At 43.4% G+C, this 25,885-nt stretch overlaps 1 long non-coding RNA gene across 1 annotated transcript in view; it reads right to left on the bottom strand.

Annotated features, from left to right (window-relative positions):
- Nucleotides 1-1,123: 1,123 nt before the first annotated feature.
- LOC112549513 overlaps nt 1,124-25,885 on the bottom strand; it is a 41,482-nt gene continuing 16,720 nt past the window's right edge. Inside the window, exon 3 of the long non-coding RNA XR_003092946.1 lies at nt 1,124-1,891. This is a non-coding gene — a long non-coding RNA (uncharacterized LOC112549513). The remainder of the gene's footprint in view (nt 1,892-25,885) is intronic.

Genomic DNA, 25,885 nt, shown 5'->3' with positions numbered 1-25,885 from the left:
TAGAAAGATTCCAGCAGAGAAGCATGGTTTATCAGGACATGCTGAAAGAAGTAGGGTTATTTAGTTTGGAGCAGAAAAGACTTGGGGAGGGTGTTAGGGGGTTTTAAAGAATCTTCAAATATCTGAAGGGCAATTATAGAGGATGGAGATGAACTTTTCTCTGTGGCCATAGAGAACAGGACTAGGAGCAATGGATGCCGGCTGCAGCAGAGGAAATCTATGTTAGAGAGTAGAAGAGATGTTCTGGCTATGAGTGGAGTCAAGCATTGAAACAGGCTACCTAGAGAAATTGTAGAATCTCCATCCCTGAAAATTTTCAAGGGCAAGCTGGACATTTGCATGGAATGGTTTCCATTCCTTGTTTCTTCTGTTCTCCCTTCTGCCTGAAGAAAAATGTAAAGCTTCTGCATTATAGCAATCTGTAATTAGGGCAGCTACATTCAATTCACTAAGCAAGGCCAGCTGAGCCCCAGTCCTTTTCTCCTGATTGGTTCTGGGGCTGCTTTTAAGAAACTCCTGCAACACCTGAGCCCCACTGTGCAACATACTGGCTTCAGTCCTTGAGTAGCTCTTGCCTCTGTGACTTCCCTGGTTCCTGCCCCAGTACCCTGACCATGTACCTAGCCCCTCAGACTTTGGACTCCAGTTTGACCTTGGCTTGCTTCCTGAACTCTGATTTGGGTAAAACCCCTGGCTCAGTGTTTTGAACTTGGGCCTGACCTCAGCTTGCTTCCTGAACCCTGATCCTGGTTAGCCTTCTGGCTTAGTGCTGTGCTTCTGACCCCCTGGCTTGCAACTTAGATCTGCCTTCTGTTGCTCCAAACCATGGCTTCTCTCTTCAACCAATCCACCCTCTGGCTCTACCCACTAGACCTGATGTCCCTGTGGACCATCACAATAAATACAAACTTCTTAGAGAATAAGGACAGATTACAGGATTGTTTAGAAAGCATGACTCCTGATAAGGATCAAAATGGGCTTAATTATGTTGACAATATAAACTATTAAAACAGGGAAAGCAAATCAGCATTCATATTTTTCATTGATGCCTTTGTCAATATGAGCTGCAAATCACTGACGCTATACATTTTGCATGGGATACATAGTACTGTTCAAATCTGATTATTTTTAATGGTACAAAAATGTACAGGAGTGAGATGAAGCATTACATTCTTAGTTCTAACATCACTGCTAATTTTAATTTATGCATATTAGAAAATCATTCTTTTCCTCTAAGGCATGATACAAAAAAATATCCTTCCCAAATACACATGGAATATATTTCAGTGCCATTATGAACACAAATTGAACATGAAAGTGGCAGCAATAAACCAGCAAATTTCCCAGCTGTGTTGCCAGGAACGATTTAGCTATCAAGCAGACGTTAACAGATGACAGACAAATAATTATTCAACATAGTTTGTTGAAATAAGCTTGAATGTGTACAAACTGTAATGCAAGATAAAGCCTGTGATTTGATAAATGGAAACATTCAGCAACACAAGCAGAATGCCAGAATTTCTGCATAATATTCTTAATTACAACATTTAACATTTCAGCATACAAGGTTTTAGCAACAGTTCCTGGAATTACATTTCTGAAAGTAAGGACCACACATGCATGTATAAGTGTTGGATCCAGTTCTGCCCCAGACACATGCATGTTTCATCTGTGTATATCTGAGAGCAGAATGCTGCCTATAATGCCATGCAGGAAAACAGAATGTCAGTGCATTCTATGTTTTACCTATACTTTTCTGTTCAGTTTTCAAAACTTTTCTGCAAAACCACATGGAGCAGGAGTTGCCATCACCTCCCAGAAGCAGGACATGACCTTCACCGGAAAGCAGACAACCTTTTCCTCCTCTGACCTCAGGAAACCCTGATCGTTTCTGCAGAGAAAATGGAATGATGGGTTGGCAAGGCGAATCACATACAAGATCCTGAGGGTGATGGCTTCAAGGAGGTTATTAAGAGATAAGAGAATGCACTACACAATGGAGGGAAATTTAGTGTGTTTAACTATATTATAAGATATAATAATACCAAAGAAAAAGATAATTACACATTTTTAAAATAGCATAATATTGAGTGTCAATTAAGGAGTAATCCTGCAGTTGGGAGGGGAATCTCTATAATGAAGCAATAGCTGGTTGAAAACACTGCAGTTTAGCGGGAAATGTTTCAAAATTTAATAATGCTTTTTCAACATTTAAAAAAGTTTCATTTTTTAATTTCATTAATTTTTTTTGATCATTCAAAAATGTGGACCAATCCTGCAGCTTGCAGAAAAAGTGTTTCATGTTGATTTTTAAAGTGATTTACAGCAAATTTTACACAATGGACATAATTAAAATCTAGCAACTGTTGGTCCTTCTAGATCATGGTATATACATGAGAGGTCACCTAGACCTTTGATGCATATGCCTAAGCAGGAGAGTTTTGGAGGCATGGGTGACTGGTGCTGCCTTAGTAGGGGGGCACATGCCTTCCCCAGTGACCAGTCAGCAGCAGGCGGGTCCCCCCATGGCCGATCCCACTGACCAGGGGAGTCCCCCTCAGGCCAGTCCTGCCAACCTGGGGGGTTCCTCCGCAGCCCACTGCTGCAACTGCTTCTGGGAGCACCACAGTGCTCCACTCCTTGGCTGGCACTTGTAGGGGAGGCACCAGCGCTCCCACCTGCCACCCCTGCCCATCGCCTAAGCAGCAAGTGCAGCCAGTTAGGTCAGGAGGTACACAAGCGCTCTCAGGGTGTGCACATGCACACCCTTTGCATTGCCGCTGCTTGGAGGAGTGGAGGCTGCCCCGACCTTCCCTCCCCCCCTTTAGGCCACTGAGATAGAATCCAAATGCCAGACTGGATTTGGTGCCTCCAAGGCTGTATTTTGTATAAGCATCCAAGAATTGAACCTGGGCCTCCTGTGTGGCAGACAAGGATGCTATCACTGAACCACAGGGGAAGCCACATAATTAAAATAAGCTGTACACATATGATGTGGATTTTGATTCTGAACTTCATGAAGTTACAAGTGAATGGCTCAATTTAGGTGCCATCTTCATAAATGGCTATCCAAGAATGTATTACTGAAGAAGAACAGAATACATTCATGGATATAGGCATGGGTATGGTAGATACAAGTGACAACTCAAAGGACTAAAGAAGTGTTATTCCATATGGTCAGATTTAGGTTTAAACTCAGATGTACTTTCCTTTAATAGAGTTTTTTGAGTTTTAATTCCTATCTAATTCAAATTAGTTAATGATGTTGTAAAGACTAATTTAGATACTCCCCAAGTATTAGCAAGCAGGCTACAAATGTCTGGAATTTTCTCAGGGTTCAGCCATAAGCTAGATCACAAATATTTGTAGCTTGAAACAATCATTTAGGCAGCATACAGGCTAATTTAAAAAATGCAGTAACTGTGTTGACAGAATTGGTAATCAATGAACTTGAGTAGGAATGAATTGTAATATATCCCATATTATTTATAGGTGTTAGAATTTTAACTTGAATTTGGAATAAATTATTGAATGCTTTCAGCTCTAATGTGAAGACTCAGTCTACTGAAGGCAACTGCATCTTAAATAAGAATAGAGCAGGGGCAAAAAATTAAACATAAGAAAAAAGGGCAAACCCTGACACACAAGTCCAAAAAGCACAAACAAAATTCAGATAAAATACATTTAAATCAGAGGTGTCTAATTCATTTGGCTCTGTGGTCCAGATGAGTGACCCAAGGCCAGTCCACAGGCCAGATCAGATCAACAGGCCCACAGATCCTGGACCTTCTTTCCCCCTCACAAATGTGGCCACTGGTTCTGTTTTATACCAGACCAAGGGTGGGCAAAATACAGCTCACAGGATGGATCCAACCCACCAGGCAATTTTGTCCAGCTGGGGCTGCTGCTGCCACTGCAAAGGGACCTGCTCAGCTCCTCCTCATGTCCCTGCTGTAGTGCTCTGGGTAGCAGATATGGAAGTGCTGGGGGTAGGGGGATGGAAGAAGCTGTAGCTGGAGTATGGAGCCCGCGTCTCATGCCCAGTGAGGCGGTGGGAGCATGGAGTTGAAATCATCCTGGTTCTATTGCTCTGGGCTCCCTGTGGCACCCATGCAGCTCCTGGGACTCTTGCGCCACTAGGTAGAAGCCCCACACAATGGAGTCAGTGGCCTTCACCACTCCCTGTAACCACATGCAGCTCCCGGGACTCCACCAGAGGTTGCAGGGAGCCCTGTGCAATGGAGTCAAGCCAGCTCTGCTCCCTGCTTCCCAGTGGAGTCCGGAAGCTGCACATGGTGGCAGGGTGCAGGGTCAAGCTACTGGCTTCATCACACAGAGCTCCCCCCACACAGCTGTGGCCAGGTCCTGGGAGCTACACATGAGATGCAGGGAGCCCTGTTCAATGAAGACAGGCCAGCCTGGCCCTACTCTTTGCCACCACATGCAGCTCCTGGAAGTGACTGTAGCCACATGCCACTGGGGAGCTCCACCTGCATGGGCCATGAGTACCCTGAGGGCCTGCTGCTTGTTGATGATGCTGTTGCTGCTGGCAGTGAGGGCTGTGCACTGTTGGGGGGCACACTCCCCTACACCTTCCCTCATACCCCAACACCTGCACTTTCCACACCACCCAATACACTCACGAACACACACCCCACCTACACAGCCCCACACTCTTCCCCACACACACCCCTCTGCACACCCTCTCCCACATACACCACCACACCCTTCCCCCCACACACAATCGCACCCCTCCACAAGCCCCACACTCACACCCACCCACCCCTGACAAAGCCCACCCCCAACCACACACAATATACAGGAGTAACACTTTATTTTGAGCTATTATACAATCACTTCTATATACACTACAGAAACATGTATAAATCAGGACATTTTTTTTAAATAAAATTAAAATATGTTATAATAGATGTTTGATATTTAGCATATGATTTTTTTTCCAGTTCCAAGATGGCGCCCTCTTCCCAAAAGGAGTACTTTTGGGGGCAAGGGGAGGGACTTCTGGTGGCAAAGGTCAGGGGTTAGGGGTTGGACTCTAGTCCCAAGATGGTAACCAGGGGGCAGGACATCTGTCAAGTGGCAGGACTACCCTTGCAGCCCTCAACAGCACACCAAAACGCATTAAGTGGTCTTCCAGCTGAAATAATTGCCCATCTCTGTACCAGACTGCCCTGTTTTTAAACCCTTTGTCCTCTGTCTGTTTCTCAATGAAGAACAGATTACAAAAAGTCCTGTTTTTCAGTTCATTGGTGTAAATACATGTCAATCATTTGTCCTTGCCATTCTATTGGCTGTGCATAGAGATAGGGCCATGCACAGCCAGGAGGCTCAGGGTTCCAAGCCAGTCAGGGAAGGAAAGGAGGAGAGAGGGAGGTGGCCTTTTTGTGGTGGCCCTGCCCCTTGCTGCTAATTGGCCAAGGGGTATGATGGCCCTGCCCCTTGCTGCTGATTGGCTGAGGTGGCAGGCCTGCCCTTCACTGATGATTAGCCAAGGGGCCAGTGGTCTCACTGCTCACTGAGGGGATGTCCTGTATTTTGGGGATTTATCAGGGGCCATCCTACCCCTCTCCAGTGTTGGATGCAATGCCTGTAGCACCTGCTCTGGCTGCTATGGGATCCACGCTGCATGAGCACACTTCCTGGAGACCCTGGGGGCCATGCATATGTGGCATAGTTCCCAGAGTGGCTGGAACGGGCTCTGTGTGCAGCACATGTCCTGGGCCCTTTCCATTGGGCTTGTCCCAATCAATTCAGACTCAGGGGCAGCACCATGGGCCAGATATCAGGACTCTGCAGGCTGTATGTTTGGTTGACATCCCTAATTTATACAATTACAGTACAGAAAATATGTTTTAACCACTACAGCAGCAATAATAGTTTTTGTAATGTGGTCTAATTCTGTCAAGTACAATTTGAATACTGGCACTATCACTTCTTGTTAAATGGCAAAATCTGAATTCATCATTGCTTGTGGTCAAAGAAAGGGAAAAATGCCTAGTTTGATTCTATATAAGAAAATAATATTCTTCGTCTTCAACATAGAGTTTGATTTAAGTTTTTAATCAGGAAAATAATATCCCTATATAAATATTGACTTGGTCATCCAACAATCTCTGGTAACAAGAATTGTCCATTAACTCACTGGTGTCAGCAATCAACTGTACTCCTAATATTCATTTGGAATTGGAGTTAATTTAGTTCTGTATGGCTTCAATGGTTTCATGTTGCTGACCTGAGACATGAAACTTTCTGGTGTCCAGATGAGGCCACTGGTGCTTCACTTATAACATAGGACAGGATGGGCCCTTCTGGGTCATCATCAAGCAGACTCCCATGCTATCACAGGCAACCACATCAGCAGTTTGCTACCAATCAATTGTTCTTAGATATTTTAGACAGCTTCCTTTACTTACCATCATCAAGGAAAGTCTTGCAAGTCTCAACATTTACAAGCAAATACACAGTAACTGTTTAACCACATGTGAAATCCTGGATGCATTGAAGTCAAGGGGAGTATTGCTATTGCTCTTAATAGGGCCAAGATTTCACCTCAGACTTAGAAAATATTGCTCTCTCTCCTTCTCAATTGCCTGGTGATTAAGGCACTTGCCCTGGTGTGGGGAGATGAGGATTCAGATCCCTGGGGTGAATCTGATTCTCCATATCCCAGAAAGTGCTCTGAGCTACTGGGAAAAAGAAGGACCATTCTTTTGGCTGTGTTTTGTGAAAAAGGTTCCTTTAGGCACTGAAGTTTGTGAGTTCATGGTTGTGAATCTCCATTACAGATTCACAGTCTTTGAAGGGTGGGGTTTAAGTCACATGTTTCTTGGCATTTCTTACTGTCTGGTTCCTAGCTCATAATGCTAGGTTTTCTTGATTCTATTTTGAGGTGCGTAACTCTCCGAAGACATTGTGAAGAGAATCTTGGTTATCTAACTTGTGGCTGTAAAGTAAAGAACTGCAAATTCATTTTTGCATGTAGCCCTCTATCTGATGAAAGTGGATGCACAGAAGATTAAAGTAGATAAAAATTCAACCCACCTTGGACCTAAGCCACTAGCCTTATTTTTAAGTAGTCTACAATAATTTTGTCCTTAGAATGCCAGATTTTGTTTACATGGAATAGGGCCATGACTCTACTTATTGATGAAAGTTTTCTAAGACTATGGGCATTTGAAGTATTTTCCTTAAAATACTTAATGTTTCTGTGACATTCAAATAAATTCATTTGCTCATCAAAACAAGCTACTACAATGTAATTTGCATGAAAAACAGTGTTTCCTCTATTTCAGGGTTTTAAAGGTATAGAAATTTGAACAGCTGACAGAACAAGATTGAGGATAAGTAATTAACCTTAGAGTTGAAACCAACTAATAAGTTAAATTCAAGTTTCCTGCATTCATTGCCTTCAAATGCTCCAAAGGCTTTCACTGTTCCCCTTCTGCATATTTTGAAAAACACAAACCTAGTCTCTGATGTAAAACCTTAATAGTGACTTCAGTTGCTGTTATGTCAATGAACTAGCACATCTGACATGTCTCATTGATTTGTGAAGCCTTTCTGCTTTAATATTGCTGAGATCACTTTAAGATATTGCTCAATCTGCCCCACAGTGACTTCCTAATTATACCTTCAGGTATAATACTTTGGAGCAAAAAAAAAATCTTTTCATTATCACAAATCTGTGTCTAATGATTTTATTTCTGACTGTGGTAAGCAATTATTTGGAGTAGCCAGTTATATAAGTGGTTTCCATCTCAGCTCCAGCTTCCAGGTTTGTTTCTCACTTTAGGTTTCACTTGCATACACAAGTAGGAACAACTGACAAGATAATATTTTCCACTCTCTGTTCACAATATGGTGCATGAGGGAACATCAGCTTTCCGTGATATCATCTGTGTTGCGTCACAAATTCTGGTTCCTTGAACAATTATATGAGCTGGCAAAGCAAAGTAAATGATGTGAATTTTCAAGAGCTGTCTTACATGTGGAATTGCAGGACAGGGACAGGACAGGATAGGCACAGAACTATTCCCAACACCACAGAGAAATTTATAGAGCTTCCTTAACTATGATGATTTTTGAGGATCATTTACTCCCTTGACTAATTAACATTTATCCAGATTATACCAACAGAGAAATGCTTTGCTTCAACTACTGCCTCATCAGGTCTTGAAAACTGATTGAACATTCTTTGGAAGACTGGTATTAAGGCAAGAATGACTTCTTAAGTGCAATTATAATGGTACTTACAATGTCCTCCATGTTACAGAGATTGTTTTTGTCAGTGACAGGAATAGAATGGCTGAAAAAAATACTGTATTTTACTACCCTGAAACTTATGGGGTATAAGAGCCACAGCACTGTTTATGTATCAGAAAAACTAGCATGATATAGGAAGGCCTCTGACAATACAATCCAACTTGCAAAAGGGAAGGAAAGCACAAATTAAAATCAAATGGCCACTATGAACAATAAATCAATCTGAGTATGAATTAATTTTTAAGTTATCTATTTCATCTCATCTAGTACAGAAATAGGAATGCTTAAACTTTCATGCAATTGCAGTGAATTTGAAATTTCTTTTTATAATCATTGAAAAATTATTGCAATATATGTATGACTATAATTAATTCTTTAGTCTCATTCAAATAATTTTTCAGCCATTTCACAACCACCAAAAATACTCAGCCTGCTTCCTAGTCCTTTGACTGAAGGCAGTAGAAGGTAATAGTAAGCTGTCATGCCTGACTTCATCTTTGTCTCTTTCACAGCAGCAATAAAACCCGTGATCAATAACCTTGGAAGCTGGGCCTTCCTTCCTTTTCTTGTCCATTCACTTGTTTCCCAGAATAAGCTGTTCCTGGAAGGGTATGTTTATACTGTACAGGGCTGCTGACCATCATAGCGATATGAAATGCACCCATTTCATGAGCACCACTTCTCAAAATGGAAGCAATACAGCCAGCTTAGTGCAGAGTTCAGTGCATGCAAACAAACTTTCCTGAGAAATAGTGATGTTAAACTATAAAGATGCTGAGTATGAAGAATGATTAAGGCCTTGGTGTTGAAACCCACAGCAGACTCCCCTAGGTTTCTGTTCAACACCTGAAGGTAATGAGCTGAAGGCAATGAGCTGACAGGAGTCAGGGAGAGGACTTTAAGAACAGGAAAAGAGAATTCCTGATGCAAGAGGTGAATTCACTCAGGTTACATGAATTCTAAAGAGTGAGCTGTGGTTCAGGAAGGTGCAAGAAGTCTGTTGAGACCCTGAACTAGATACGTAAGGATTTGGATTTGTGTTTTTTCCCACATTTGGACCTCATTTGCTTTGGAAGGAGAAAATTGCATATCTTCCTTGTTTGTTTGTTTTGGTTACTTTACCTGGAAGAGGGAAATTGAAAAAGCAGCAACATTTGATGCCAGCCCAAGTAAGCTATTGTATTAACCAGATATAAAAAAGATGGATCCTTTGGGACTGAGCTTCTACTGTGTATGTGAATGTAATGAGGGACTTAGTTGGCTGCTATACTTTCTATGTTCCTTCTCAATCCTCTTTCAAATTTCATCTTTTCCTTTCTTTAATTCTTCTTTGCGTCTCCCTTATCTGTCCTTCTCTGCCCTCTTGTCCTTGAAAAATGCATAACAGTTAAAGATGGAAAATGAACAGGAGAGCTGAGGTTAGAATTATGACTTTCTAAACAGAAGAAAATCATTTGAACTCCTTAAAATATTGATCCTGACAGGGTAAAATGAACAATTTCCTGTATTTACTAAACTACAAGATGAGGGTTTTCCCCCCAGTCAGCAAAGGGAACTTACATTTGCATACAAGGAAACGTCATTAAAATACATAATCTATTATTAAACTACTGCCAAAAGCAGCATGTTCTTAGTATTGGAAACCAATTAAGAAGTTGATTAAATGCAGCCAGCACTGAGCATGACTATGGAATGCATGGCACATATTACGCAAATGTACTAATGGGAACTTTGTGTGTATTTGTGTGTGTCCCTTAAAAACATGGGAGGCAGGGGGGTGGCGGGAGAGGGAGATGCACATTGAGAAGAACAAGCACCAGGCCTGGAAGTACTGCTATACCAGGCCAGCACCTGGAGAGGCCAGAGCAAACTCTGAAACCCTCCCCTGGTGCCAAATTTGGAATATATAGATATATTTCATGTTCCAGGTCAAATCAGCCAAATCAGTTCCAAATCATATCAATTGAGCAGAAGTCAATCGTTCCAAAAACCATATCGATTGAGTAGGCGGAACTCAATTGTTCTAAACACCACGTATGGCACTACAACTGGCAAGCATCCTCCATCCCAGGCTCTTACCCTGGGACTTCAGATACTCCCAAATCCATTGGTAGGCATCCTACATGCAGGCCCAAGCCCAAGCCCAAGCCTGGAGGTCTGGGGATTCACATGCCCAGAGGTCTGGGGATTCACATGCCCAGAGGTCTGGGGATTTGCATGCCCCCCAATTGATCTTAGCCAAAAGGCCAAAAATGCTGAAAAGTTTAGTGAAAAAATGGTGTACAAATTCTGGAAAGGTTAGTGAAACCCATCTGAAAAAGATACACAGTAATGCCAATTACATGCAGTCTCCCTCAGTGCTGACTTTTTTAAAGTTATAGTGAGCCACTACATTGAATACATTTCAACTTCCTCTTCACTCCCACAGCTGACCTGCACCTGTCTTTCCCCATGTTCAGTGATTCCTCTTTCTTCACCAGTCTCAAATGTTTGGCAGACATCACCAAACAGGGTCTCAAACAGTTCATCTAGAATCCCACTGTCCCCCCTCTCTCAGCCTGTCACATATGATTAACGTGGCCCCACCCTCCATGAGATGCAACCAGACCAGCACCTCATCTGCATATAAAACTTTGGAGGATCCTTGGATTCATGACAAGAACACCCAATTTCAGTCATGAGTGGAGGACTAATTAGCACATGGATCCTTTGTTGGTGGTGGTGGTATCCAGAACACACACACACATAGGCTACATCCAGACATGCAGGGGTGTGCAATTTGTGGTCCACAAACCTCTTTGTGGTGTCACAAACTACACATGGTGAACATTAAAACATTTTCCCAGTAGGAAAAAAAAAAGCAACAAGAAGCAGTGCAATGCATGCACAACAAGCATTCACCAGCACACGTGGAAACTGGGTCATCCAGAGCAGCATTCTGACTGCCGACCAGGCGTCCATGCTGCCTGACTTGTGCCCCTGTTGTTCCAGGCCACCAGGTAAGACTGCTGGGGCTAGCACCAGTGCTGGCCTCAGCCTCCAGCTCTCCCTGGCTGAAGAGCCAGAAGGAACTGGGCATGGGTAGTTTGCCCATTTTGGGACACGTGTGCAGAGTTGAGTGCTGCTACAATTTGTGCCGCTGCAAGAGCATGCCCCTGCATGTCTGGATGCAACCATACTGAGCAGTGCTGAGCTATGGGGTCACCATGGTTTGAAATGCTGTTGACTCTGCTAGGGCCCAGCCCAATGGACTATATGGTAAATTGTGAGCCTTTTGGCTTTGGACTTATATTGTGCACAGTTTGTACTATATCTAAGTAGGTACAAGAGTGCTACTTAAAAATACATTTATGGAGTACCTGTGCTAAAACTTGCAGCAGTTTCAAAAAAGGCAAAAATGAATCCATTCTGGATAAACTAAGCTTTTACATACCAGTATGGGTTTCCCACGATTTATGTGATCCATGCATTCTTGGAGAATGGCACATAAATTGAATTTGCATAAAGCGAACCCAGTTTACAATGGAACAGATAGGGATATGTTCCCACGGTGGTGAGGGAGGGAAGGAGTAAGGCTGGGACTGTGGGAGGGGTGCAGCACAGCCCATTGACAGCTCCTGGGGCTGCAGCAGGCAGCAAAGTGTCAGGAACTGTGAGGGGGCATGGGATGGAGGGGCATGGCTCTTGCTGCTACACGCCCCCAGGAGGGCTGCAGGCTGGGGGGCTGTGCCAGGCTCTTCCCAGGGGAGTGTGGGCCCCCAGATCTGCGTGCAGGTTGACAGCAGGCTGCCGCTGCAGCCTGGAGCCATCAGCACCACCGAGCTCTTCCTGGCGCTTGGTGGGCAGGTTGGGGGGGCTATGGTGAATTTTGAGGTGGCAGCAAGCCCCCTCCCAGTGCCGCCGTCTCATTCCTGCAAGCAAGGCTAGGGCCAGCGGCGGTACTGGGCTCTTCCTGGCACTCCAGCTGGGTGATGGTGGTGGTGCTGGGAGAGGGGATGCTCCCCAAAATTTGCCGTAGCCCCCGCAACCTGCCCATTGAGCACTAGGGAAAGCTCGGTGGTGCCGCCAGCCCCAGCCTGCAGCAGCAGCCTGCTGTTGTTCCATGGCCAGAGCTGGGGGCCCATGAACTCCTGGGAAGAGCCCAGTGCAGCCCCCAGCCCACAGCCTTCCCAGGGGGCGCGTTACACCAAGAGTTGTGCAAGTCCCCCTGTCCTGCGTCCCCTCCACCCCGCACCACACCACACCCACTCACAGTTTCTGCCACCTTGCTCCCTGCTGCAGCCCAGGGCCTCCGCTTCTCCCCACTCACCCCAGTCCCTGCTGTAGCACTGCAGGAGCAGCCAGTGCCAGCTGCCTGTAGCCACTGGGCTGTACTGTGCCCCAAACCTCCCAGGACTCCGCTTCTCCCCACTCACCCCAGCTGCTGCAACAGACCCAGGAGCAGTCGACCGAGGAGCAGCCTGCCTTTCCTAAGGCAGGCTGAAGCTTGTGCTCCAGCTTTTGTCACTGTATCCCCTGCCACCAGTTGTCACTGATTTCCCACTACTGCCAAATGCCACTGTTGATTGCTGCCTTTTACCCGCTGACAAATTGCTGTGGCTTCATGGGCCAAATAAAACTGCTTGGTGGGCCAGATCTGTCCCACAAACTCTAGGTTGCCAACCCTTGCTCTAATGCAGTGGTTCTCAACCTACTTGCCATAATGGAGTAGGCCACACTTGCAGCTCTCAATGTGTTATGTGGATCGTACCCACAACTTACTTCCCGTGTATCCATGTTGCATGAGCCACAGTAGTGTGCTGATTGGGCCAGATGCAGCCATGGGCTGTGGGTTGAGAACTGCTGCTCTAATGTAACAAACTCAGCCAGATTTTACAGATTAAGAATTAATTCATATGGAAACTAGATGACAAGTTCATCTGAATTAAGCTACTACTTGTCCTAATTTTCTCATCCACTTTGCCTACATGGAATCAACATTGTAAATTGTAACAGCAATTCAGAGGCACGTCTTTAACATAATTGGGGTTATGCTACTTCTTTCTTAGGCTCTGTGTTCTCACACATAGATACAAATAGACTAAGAAACTACTTGATGTGTAAACCCTACTAAAGTGTTTGACTTCTGTCCATTTGCTGCATGCCTTTTAGAAACAAAAAGAATACAGAGGCAGATTTTTGGATTGGAGTACAAATACTGTAAGTGTTACACAACTTACTGAGCATGTGAAATTGATTGTTTTTGCGGATTCTGCAAATTTGTCTGGTTGAAATGCTTGATCTTAACCAGACTGTGTGTGGTATCCATCTAAAACACACCTTAGTTTTGAACACATACATGGAAGTTAGCTTCATAAACCAATCAAGTAGACTTAGATTTTCTTTTAACTGGAATCTAATGAAATGCGATTTTGCTGAAATACATGTTCCTCCTTTGGCACACATTTTTCACTAACTCTTCCTTTGGTTATTTGCACCATGAAGGAACTAGAGTTAACTGAACAGTTAATATATCCATTGAAAATAAAATGTTTTCAATGGATATATTTCATAGCAAAATAGTTTTTTTTTTTTTAAATCAACTTCTTTAACTGATAAGGGTTTCTGGCAAATAATATAAGCTAAGTTATTTTATAACTAAATATATCATTCTAAGAGCTCATTGAAATTCTGTATAATTAAACAATGCACTTAATATAAACTGGCAAAGGGAAAAGTGACACAAAAATGATTCAGTTACTAAAAAGTGGAATTATTCTAGAGGCAACTGATTTTTTTGGTAGTATCAACCATTTTAGTTACATACTTGATGCAAGTTCTCCACCTAGTGGACTATTTTTTAATTCCCTATAATTGAATCATAATTCATTGTATAGGACCATGTTAGAGTAATATAAGATGTATAACTTTTATGTTTTAGTTCATAAAATATTCTAAGTATTTATGCAATACTGTAATTTTTAGCAAAACAAGAATATATTTTATAGTATAAAATATCTTATATTATATTTATTATAGCAAATGTTTTACTTCTTAAACCGGACTGCTCTAAGCAGACAATACACTTACTAAAGTGTATAATCTAGCCACAGTACAGATTAAAAACACTGCTCCAGGATAAATTTATTCACTTTGATATTGACTGTCCAGCAGATATTTAGCTATTTCTATTTAAAATTAAAATCAAATTTTTTTTAACCAAATATGAGACTAAAAAAATGTGTATATTTGTTCATATCTCAGTAATACAAGAAGCTCATCAAACCATTATTCCAAGGAGTAGCAACTTGAAAAATTTAACACAGGATATGGAGGTTTCTGCTTCACAGGAAGTTTTTTAAGCAAGTGGATGTGATTGTGAAAGATGTTCTGTAGACCAACCACAAATTACTGTGTATGAGACAGAATTCCTGGCTGAAAATTTTAAGAAGTCAGACTAGGTGTTCATAATGATTCACTCTGCGTTGAAATCTATGAATCTTAATAAAGCTATTCAAGCCTGGGAAGAGGGAAGTTTTCCAGGAGAAACTTGCAGCAAGTAAGGAATCTGCATGGGTATCATTCTGCCAGTGACTCCCTCCCGTTAAAACTAAGAGGACAACCAGCTCAAGTGCCTCTTGCAATGTAGTAGTATGGCATGGGGAGAAAAGAGTTTTTCAGGTAGGTAGGTCAAGCCATTTAGGAGGAAATTGATAACTTGAATTGCAGTGTATTGGCTATATAAAGCACATCCCAGAGTACTAACATAATAAAGCCTATTCTCTGCAAGATCCACCAATTAGTAGTGGGGTGAATGCATTTTGAAGTAGCATCAGTTTCACAGACTGCATTGCAATCATGTGTTGCAATTATGCATCTACATGAGATGCTTATTGCGGAGCTGACTAATTAGTTTCATAGCAAAGTCTCTGCATCTACATGTGCAGCCCTATTAGACTGGAGGAAAAAAAGAAAAACTGTCATAGGTTAGTATTTGCAAATACAAGTACTATCCTGCAATGGCATTATTTACTGCACAGTAATGCATGTGTAGACATTGACAGGGCTGGCTGGGGCATGAGGGTGCTTCAGTGCAAGGACTGCCTGCTGTCTAGCCCCACACTGAAGTACCCTCAGGCCTCAGCCTGCCCTTCCATGACATGATAAGCTGGGTCAGAGCAGCTCTGCACTGGCAGGTTATTCCCCACTTCCCCCAAGCTCTCTGCCAGCCAGGGCTGCTCCAACTCAGTTCAACATACTGAGGTCCTGGGACCACATGTAAACGCGGTGCCCAGGAACAATAAACTCCAGTGTACTATGCACCAGAGTTTATTGTATTCCATTAATTTCACAGGTAAATATGCCCACTGAGATGGAAAAGGCATAGGCTGCAGTTACAAAGTCTGCATCAAAAAGAAAAAGTCATAGTATTCTAGCCATATCCAGATCATGCAAGCTCCAAATTGAATCTAGGAATTAATAATACATCTAAACTTAGACCTTATATGTTAACTAATGCTAGTCACTACACTCCCTGAATGGAGGGAAGTTCCAAAGTAATCTTCCCTAACTCTCTTCCAGCTGCTTTTATCAGCCAATCTTAGTGCAGTTGTATCTAGTCTCATAGGCTAAGTACAAACATTCAAAAAGCCTGAGCCTTAATTGATTCAGTCTTTGTAGATTAGTGCAATATGCACAGATTGAACTGATTTGCAAGTGCCTAGATATTCACTTTTGATTCCAGAAATGCAGGCATGTCCCCTCAATGGCTCAGGCCAAAAGCCAGTGCGCACTAGAGCAAGCTCTCCCTTCCCTTCTGCAGTGGCCAAGGCAAGCTGAGCTGGTGGGGGGCATGGCCAGGCCTCGGCAAGCCTGAATATGATTGTGGAGGAGTTTAAAGCTCCACCCTGGCCTGCAGGGACACCAGCCTGGGTGAGCCTGCATGGGGAGGGGGGGAGCAAAAAGGGGGAAGCAGCCCTTGCCAGGCTTTTGTGGTGGGGTGGGGAGGAACGGGAGCATAGCCAAACCCCAGTCCCGGCTGGTGCTGAGCAGCAAGAGCAGGGGCATAGCCAGCACCCCCCCCCACCATGGGGTGGAGGAGGAAGAAGGGGAGAGCCCTGCCCACCACAGCAGCCCCCTGACATCCCAGCCTGGCCTGAGCATGGGGACTGGGGAGCAAAGTTTTCCCCCCCTGCCCCACAGTGGGGCCCAGTGCTGCTCCCCTCCAGCCCTGAGCCCTGAGGCAGTGCCACACAGAGCCCCAGCCCCTGATTCCCCATACCCAGGCTGGACCAGCCTGTCAGAGAGACACTATGGCAGGCAGGGCTCTCCCACACCACTTACTCCCCCACTGCAGGGGGAGGGCTCTATGTGATGCTGCCTCAGTGGCTCCCTGACAACCCAGCCCAGCCTGGGTGCAGGGAGCCAGGAGCAATCTGGGAGCACAGCTCCCATGGGCCCAGCCTGACACACAGCCAGCTGGGAGAGGCCTGGACACTCCATGCCTGCTCTTAGCAGCACTTGCCAGCCAGCCCAACTCAGCCCCCCAGCCCCAGCCTGATCTGTGGGCAAGGCAGGTGGATGGCAGGGCCATGCTGGCCAGCTCTGGCCACAACCACACCCCTACTGCTGTAGTGGTAAGGGGGGTCATTACCCTGACAAGGGATACTCCCATGGGGAGCACCCCAGCTGTTGTCCCCTGGGGGAAGAGGGGAGGGAAAATAAACCTAATCTATTGCATAGACTTTATGCAATACCCAGGGGGCCTTCCAGTCCTTCTCTTGTAGTTGGACCATTGAACAGCCAAGAGGAAAATATATGTGGGGCCAGGACAGTAACAAACCAGGAGTCCTGGGATGGATATAATCCTGAGATGGATTTTGCCCTTCAACAGAAGGTACCCTGCATCCCAGTAGGGCAGAAACTATTCCACTGTTTACCCATTTTATCCCTGAAGAGAGATTCAGAAAAGTCACTGGGTGACTTTCAGGACTTATATGCAGTTATGTCTATACCCAGGCAATTCTGTTCCACCACAGAGTATATGCAATGTTGGTGAAGCCCTCTGAGCATGCTTAAAAGGGGAATTCAGAGCAAGCGTAGCTACACAGGTAGAAATAGGATCTTAAATCTTGTGTAGATGCCAAATAAGGTATCTACACAGCTACATTAGTGACACTTAGGCACATAAACATGAAATAGTACTTGAACTTTGGATCTGCATCATGATCCACATCATGATGATTTTGCAAATGTTTTTACAGCTGGATGCCCTTCCTGATGCTAACCTTCCTCCTTTATCTAGGCTTGCCTTAAGAGGCCATGCCAGGCTAGCATCTGGCTACACCCTGCCCCTGCTTTGGCCAGAGAACAGAGGGGCTGGAACAGACATTACAGTCCAGCCCAGAGCTGAAAAGCATGCTGGGATACTGGGGGACTCTGATTTAACTTAAACTAGGAAGGGGTCTGGGACAGAAGTTGCTTAAACCAGTTTCACACAAGTATGATACTACATTCAACCAGGTTTATCTTACACCAGTTTCAGCCATTTTGAAACTGGTATATGTGCACTAAGCTTCTGTTCTGTTTCAGGTTTAAACAAGTTTCTGATGACAAGTTTTGCGGGTGATACAAAACTGTGGGAAGAAGTGGACATGCCATAGGGCAGGGAATAACTACAGGCAGACCTGGACAGGTTGGACAAATGGGCAGAAAACAACAGAATGCAGTTCAACAAGGAGAAATGCAAAGTGCTGCACCTAGGGAGGAAAAATGTCCAGCACACCTACTGCCTAGGGAATGACCTGCTTGGTGGCACGGAAGCGGAAAGGGATCTTGGAGTCCTAGTGGACTCCAAGATGAACATGAGTCGTCAGTGTGACGAAGCCATCAGAAAAGCTAACTGCACTTTATCATGCATCAGCAGATGCCTGACAAGTAGAACCAAAGAGGCAATACTTCCCCTCTATCGGGCGCTGGTCAGACCGCAGTTGGAATACTGCGTCCAGTTTTGGGTGCCACACTTCAAGAGGGATGTGGATAACCTGGAGAGGGTCCAGAGAAGGGCCATTCGTATGGTTAAGGGATTTTCGGCCAAGCCTGGATTAGGAAAAAACACACCAGGTGGTAATGACTGCCACAATAATACATGGCACAATAAGCAACACGTGCGAGTTGCTTCAGAAGCATCTTTAACAGGGAGTCGCCTTGCCTACACAGCATTTGACATCACTAAACAAGGGCCAAACATGAACAAAGAAAGCACCCTCCACTTTCAAATGCGGGCACTTAAGTAGCACAAACCAAGTTCTGCCTTGCAGTGCTTCGAAGGGTCCTTTATAACTCCTCAGCATTTTTGGTGTCCAATTGCTTGCTTCAAGTATTGCAAGACCAGTGCTCTTTCCTGCCTATGCAGGGGGTCGGACTCAATGATCTATTGAGGTCCCTTCCGGCCCTAACATCTATGAATCTATGACTTATACTAGTTTATGTGTAACTTCTGTCCCTAGCCATGTAGTCACTGATATAGCTATTTGTACCACTGCATCAGGCATATGACAAAGTTGCTAAGCACATACTCCACATGTGGGAGCCCTTTACTAAGTATCTCAATGGTTTCATCTATACAATTAATGGTAAATAAAAGAAAATAGATTCCTCAGTACCCTGCCCTTGGGTTCTATGAGCAGTAATAACAAGGTGGATCAGGCTAAGAATAGCTAAGGATAGGAGAAAAACAGCCAAAGATCATTAAAAGCCTTCACACTTTTAGGATACACTTGGTGAAAAAAAATGTTACTTGTGTCAGCTATAAAATCACATTAAATGGTGACTCTAAATAGGACCTAAAATAGCACTTAGTATTTTATAGAGCTTCACATGTTTAAAGCATCATTAAGCTAATTCTCCATATTCCTATGTAGTTAGCTAATTGTCCCTATTACCCAAAGGGAAACCTAAGAAACTAGGAAGTTGAGACTTATTTGAATAATACAATGAAGGAGAAGCAGAGCATGGAACAGATAACTTAGTCCCAAACCATTTAAGGAGATGTCGGTTAAAACTGATAACTTGAATTGCACCTAGGTACTTATTGGGCACTGGTGTAACCTACTCCCTTCCTTGCATGACAAATAATAGCGATGGGGCTCTGAAGTTACTAGATTTTATTCCTCTGCTCAAGTCATCAGATCCCCCTTCCAAAACTTTATCATTTTATTCCAAGCAGTAAAGAGTATAGTTCTGGAAGCCAGAGTTCTTGTTTGTTAGCTATAGGACAATACACACCTGATTTATACTTACTTTGCTTAAGACATACACATGTTGTACCATAGCTAAATTATGGTGGTAAAGGAACCTTAATATTTTAAATTCTGTGACTTCCAAGTACTTGATTTATCAATCTCAGTATTAAATTAATCCTGAAGTAGCACCTCTCTATATTAATTTTCAGCCTATGAAGTTTTATATATGCTCTCTTTAAAAGTTGCTGAGCTACAGGAGTGTCTAAATTCTGTTGCACTGAATGATGCAGTGCTCACAGAAAGCTCCTTGCATCTTTATTGTGATTCTGAAGTAGATAACATGCACACAGTGCAGATATCTATGTTTCTCATAAAACCTTGCATCCCCTTTCTGGAAGGGTTAAATAGCAGGACCAGGTTAGAACCTATAGAAGGAAGTGTAAGCATATAAAAGGGCTTTAGGGAATGGCTGAACAGCCCAGAACAATTGGGCTAAGAAAGGTCTGGTACTCATCAATGAAACTTCCTTGTAAGCTTTACTTTATTCTAAGAGGGTGTTTGGGTAACCACTACAATTGACCCCACTGCAGGGTGCTGCTGTGTGTACTGTGGTACAACAGGGACCTGTCTTGTCTAGTCTAAAACAGAGGTGTAAGGGTAAGAATCAAATAACCTCCATACTGCTGTACTCCCTCACTAATAAACTGTTGCCCTGTAACCTCCTTTGGTGGCTAAAAGCAGTCCTTTGCCAGAAAGAGGGCATGTTTCTGCTGAGCCCTCTCACTTCAGCAATCTATTAGCCTGCATAACAGCAGGCTTCTATAATTTCTGTCTGACCTCAGGATATTACTTTCTTTAGTGCCTGCATGTTGGACTCCATAACTGTGTTCCCTGCTGGCTAGTTTCTTGCCCTCTAGTTCAACCAGGTTGAAGGGAAGACATCAAGTAATGAGCTACCATGTCATTACAATATCTCTCTGTCTTACTATTGGTCAAGGAGTGCTCAGAATTTTCTCTCAGTCTACTAAGAGCTATTTCAGTTTGTCCTTAGGGAGGAAAGGGTTCAGAAACTGAACTTGCAGCCTGACCAAAACCCTAAACTTTGTTCTGCTACGTCCCATATACAGTATTCTGTTCATAGCCAATGTGTAACTTGACTTGATAGAATTTGGGCCCCATTCTTAAGGGGCTAAAATCCTAGGTAGTCAGAGGGAGAAGGTGAGAAAAAATCTCAAAGTATCCAAATCAAAAATGAACTTTGGCAGAATACTAAAGAGCTATTTTGCTGTTTCCCTTCTTGTCTTCTCATCAGAAAGGACTGAATTATTTTTCCCCAATCTGTGACAAAAACCTTTATCTTTAAATAGCAACTGACCCTGGAAAGTTATAGAGTGGTAAACGAAAGTTTCTGAAAGCAATGAGTAACTGGGAAGTGGTGGGTTACAATGGAAATGCTTAGATGCTAGCCATAATAGATGTTAATGTTTCACTCTAATATACTGCTCAGTTTTTGGTTGTAGTCACGTTGGCCTAAGGACATAGGCAGGCAATGTTCTTTGAGTAGATATGATATCTTTTGTTACACCAACTGAATAGTTGGAAAAAAATTCTTGGCAAGCTCTCAGGCTCAGTGACCCTTCTTCATGGATGGAGAGTCTCTGCCTCACTCTAATATGCAAACATATTTAAAAGAATAGTTTACATTGAAGTAAAGGTGCAAAACTGTATAGTCGAAATTATTACTAATGCTAGCATGCTTTCTTTTGCAATCATGTTAAACTAAACTGGCATTTGACTTTGATCTCAGGCTACTTTGTTATCCTCCTGATAACAGGGGGATTTCCCTCTTGTAGCAGTTCATGAAGGGAGCCTTTTAAAAAAAAACCCTGGGCAACAACAGCAAGTTTTACCCTCACTACAAGACTTTTACTCAGACATTTTACAGCTGAAAGCAATTTTCTGCATATTGCTACTGTGCAGCTACAGGAAGAGAGAGAACATTGCTTCATTATATTATCATCATAATTAGGGTCATACTGGACACAAAGACGCATCCCTTGGGACTGGATTGCGATTCCAAATTCAGTTTTTTCTAAAGATGATAAATGATAGACTCACAATTTAAATAGCTGCTGTCCCTTTCTCATGTACAATATGTAAGGGGAAAAGGCCATATTTGTTCTTTTATGAGCTGACAATTTGATTGAGTTCTTCTAAAAATTCTGAAAGGTCTTTCATTGTCTGAATCTGTTTTCTAAGAATGAGGTGCTACAGAAGTTATACTAGTAGTTTGGCAGTTGAGAATAAAACTCATAGGAAACTAAAATCTAGAAGCTGTCTTGGACAAGAAAAAGTCAGGGTTGGTTTAGTAGTCCCATGAAGTGAAAAGCCTGGCTCTAAACCTGATTGTTGGGCTACCAATATGTATTTCTGCTTCTAAAGACATGTTCAGATCACCTGTTCCATGACAATAGCTGAGAAGAGAATGACCTGTTGGGGTTAGGGAAGTGATGGCATAACAATCTTCGACGAGCTTTAGTTCAAGCGCCCCTGCCACCATTTAAGCATGGAGAAGCTGATACACAAGATGCAGAAGGCTGCTGGAACACAGTAATTGCCATGCTCCAGCAGCCCCAATTAATCGAGTCTGCTCTGATGAGCTGTAAGTCCAGCAAGTCAAAGCAGCCTCCATAGTTATGTATAGGCGCTCCCAGTGTCCAATAGTTGAAGGGTAGGGAGGAGGACATTACCAGGAACTTTGGGGCTATAGAACTAACAGTTAAGTCATAGCAGGTGCATCTACATGTGCGTTTTACTGCAGAGTTGACTAATTAGCTCCACGGTAAAGTGTCACAGTCTACACATGCACTGGTATTAGGACACAGTAAATTAATTTACTCTGCCATAGGATAGCACTGTCATCAACTTGTTGGGGCAGGTCTTTTGGCAGTCTCCAACAATACTATCCTACAGCGAAATAGTTTACTCTGTCAAAACACACATGTAGACTTTGACAGGGGCTAGCTGGGGTATGAGGGTGCTAAAGTATGGGGGCTGCCTGCTACCTAGCACTGCATTTTAATACCCTCATACCCCAGCCAGCCCCTTCGCCACTCAGTGGTGCCACCTGGAGACCAGGGCTGATCCCCCAGGCCTCCTCCTAGCTTAGGGCTGCTCTGCCACAGCTGAAAGTGCTACAGTCCCAGGCACATGTGTAAATGCTGTGCCTGGGACCAGTTTTAATGTGGAGCAGACTGTGCAGGAGTTTATCACATTGCCTTAATGGCACGTGTAGATGCACCCAGTATGTATTAACTTTGCCACATTTTTTGTCTTTGAATTACCTAGAGATTTTTTGACCCTCTGAAAGATCCTCCAAAAGATCTTTGAGAGGAAGAGAATCTGGTGGAGACAACTCATCACACCTTACATTCAGGAAAAGGAGATTCATATAGAGGGAGAGCTGTACCCATAACACTGGCAAGAATATTTGACCTCAAGTTTGATGATAAGAAAAAACCTAGTTTGAGAGTGTAGGTAAGGACAAAACTATGACAACCAAATGTTTAAATCCATATTTGATTTAGCTGATTTAAAATAAAACTACATTAACAGAATAACACTCTCATTGACAAGCACTCAGAATATAGCCTGTCAGCTGGCTACAGTTGCCAGAGCTTCCTTTTTGGATTTCACCACAACCAAAACATGTTGGCTGCAAAAGCCTAATTAATCCCCTGGTTTTATTCTGAGGCTATGGCCTTGTTTCTCGTTCTTAATAAATTGAGACCTGCTAAATTCTCAACAGCAAAAAATTATCTATTAAATTACCTCTTTCAGTCCATCCATTTTTGTGCAGTTTATCTTGTTTAGGTTTCTTGTTTCTATAGATTAGGCAAAAATACTGGAAAATGCAGCTGGCTCCACATGCAAAACAGGTTCTCTTCTCAGTTTTCCCAGGGGGACCCTTGTCTCCCATTCCAGAATCAGGTTACCAGTTTGGAAAAAATCAATCAGTTACATATGACTAATCTTTCATTATTACTATTTTTTATTGTTAGGCTACATTGAATACCCCATCACATTTCTGGTCAAGACTGCTGAAAAACATAAATGTTCATTTACATCCCAAATAATGATCAGATCACTTCTGTATGTCACTTATTAGTATTTTAAAGATAAAGCTCCTTTTGTCCTAACAAATTCCAAAGAGCATCATTAAAAAAAGAATCATTGTGATTTAGATATGACTTACTATAATCGGATTATATATTACTTGCTTCTGTGCTAAATTACTGTAGCAGCCCAAACAGATGACCAAAGCTAGTCTCTGATTTCTGTCTTCAGAAACAGTCTTCTCTTTGACCAACAGACTTGCAATTGTAGCATAGCAGTTGTCAAAAGATCCATTCTATCCTTAGCTGAATTAAACTCATAAATGATGCACAAACACATTTGTGCTGCCAATAGTGACAGTGCTAGCTCTGCAGATGTCACTGTTGCTGTCACTTTCCCCCATATAACTCAGGCAGTCTTGGGTATCTTTCCAGAAATTCGCACAAAGCTTGATTCAGTTGCCTTCATTTACTGAAACACACTTGGCCTATATAATACATGGAATTATAACAAGAAGGAAAAGGAAGATGACACACTGCAGGATCTAATTTATTAAAATGTTCCATATCTGAACTAGAGTTTCAGCAAGCAGTTTGTCAGACATTTGATCCTTTGTGAACAAGTTCCTTCCCTGCATTTGAAAGAGTTAGAATTTCTTTTATCTGTTAGACTCTCAGTAAATGAAATTCACACACTGTGTGGATTGTCAGTGTAAGGTTAATGCCACAGTTAAACTCCACTTGTCCTGTGTTTTGAGAATTTAGTGATGTATACATAGCACTCATAAGGAAATGCCAGGATTATTTACCTACATTCTGTCTCTTTAAGGATTGGAGCTCTGCTGAAGAGGTCAAAGGGGATAGTTCTGAGAAGCAGGGTAGGGTTACAGCTGCAGTTTGGTGTGTTCTGCTAGGAGCTAGTAGTAAATTATGGAGTTTGTGTAAGTTGTGTTGTTGTTTGTTCCATGTTAAGTTAGGGAAACTCTAGTTCAAGGGTTAGCAGCCTCCAGCATGAGTACCAGAGCATGACACACTAAGGCATTTTGTTTGGCATGCATGCCTCAGGGCAGATGGTGGAGAAAGGGCTGGGGCTGCACTGCCACAACAAGGATTGGGTCCCTTGAGGCTCCCCTGCTGTCCACCCCAAGGTGCACATGCACCCGCTGCCGGCCATGAACTGGGCCAGGGCTCCACAGACCTCAGTACAGTAGCTTGCAGCCTCCCCAGTGCCTGCTATTAGCAACTTGGACTCTGCTGCAGGTGGCATGAGCAACCTGGGCTCTGCTGTGGCAGACAGCCAGGAGGCTGCAAGCTGCTGCATCAAGGTCTGCGGAGCCCCAACCTGGCTCATTGTCGGTGGTGGGTGCATGAATGGCAGGGAAGGGGCCAGGGCAGCACTGCCCTGACAAGAACTAGGCCCCTTGCAACTTCCCTGCTGTCTGCCCGGCATGCCAACATCTTACAAGTCGAGGTTGGGATGTTTTTGGCACTTTGCCCAAAAATGTCGCCAACCCCTGCTCTAGTTTGAAAATTGATCCAAGTCTGCTAGCGTCACCTATGACAAACCCAGCAGGAAAGCCTGAATTACTATGAACTCCCCTCTCTGAGAAAAAACCTCCATAAAAGCTAATGTTGTTTATTCCAGGAAAAGCCACAAGGGAAGATTGCATTGTTTGCAACACAATGACAAGTGGAGAGTTAGAAGACCTTTAGGTAGAGGTAGAAGGGCTCTGATGCCACCTAAAGGAGAAGCATTTAATAAAACTGTGAACTCCTGGGTATTTCTGGGACAAGTCTAAGTAAAATTGCAGCAAAAAAACCTATTCTATTTTAATCAACTATAATACTATTGAAATAGTGAAAAGTTATATAAATTAAAAGATCAGGGATAATGTGTCTTGAACCTGGAGTGCTACAGCTAAGATAGGAGAAAAACCACTAATTAAGAGGGATTGCAGAAACAGTAGAATGAAAAACTAAAATATATTGAAATGCAGTTTCAATAAAGCATGACGGAAACACGCTCAGATGGGATGGGCTGCACCTTTCTCCTAAAGGTAAGCGTGTTTTCTCTTCTAGGTTGGCAGATCTCCTCTGGCGGGCTTTAAACTAGGCTCGTTGGGGGAAGGGGACGGTATGGGCAGAAGAAGCCTCAGACAAGCAAGCCAAGCATCACCTGCAGGAGCAGCCCAGCCTAAACTGATGACAAGCGAAACAGGTAATCAGGTAAATGACATGGGCCTGGGTACCACTCAGATTAGGGGA

The sequence above is a fragment of the Alligator sinensis genome, unplaced genomic scaffold (assembly GCF_000455745.1).
Source record: "Alligator sinensis unplaced genomic scaffold, ASM45574v1 scaffold860_1, whole genome shotgun sequence".
Classification (NCBI taxonomy): Eukaryota; Metazoa; Chordata; order Crocodylia; family Alligatoridae; genus Alligator; species Alligator sinensis.
Note: the sequence above shows the minus strand (reverse complement) of the source record. Positions and strands in the feature narration are given on the sequence as shown.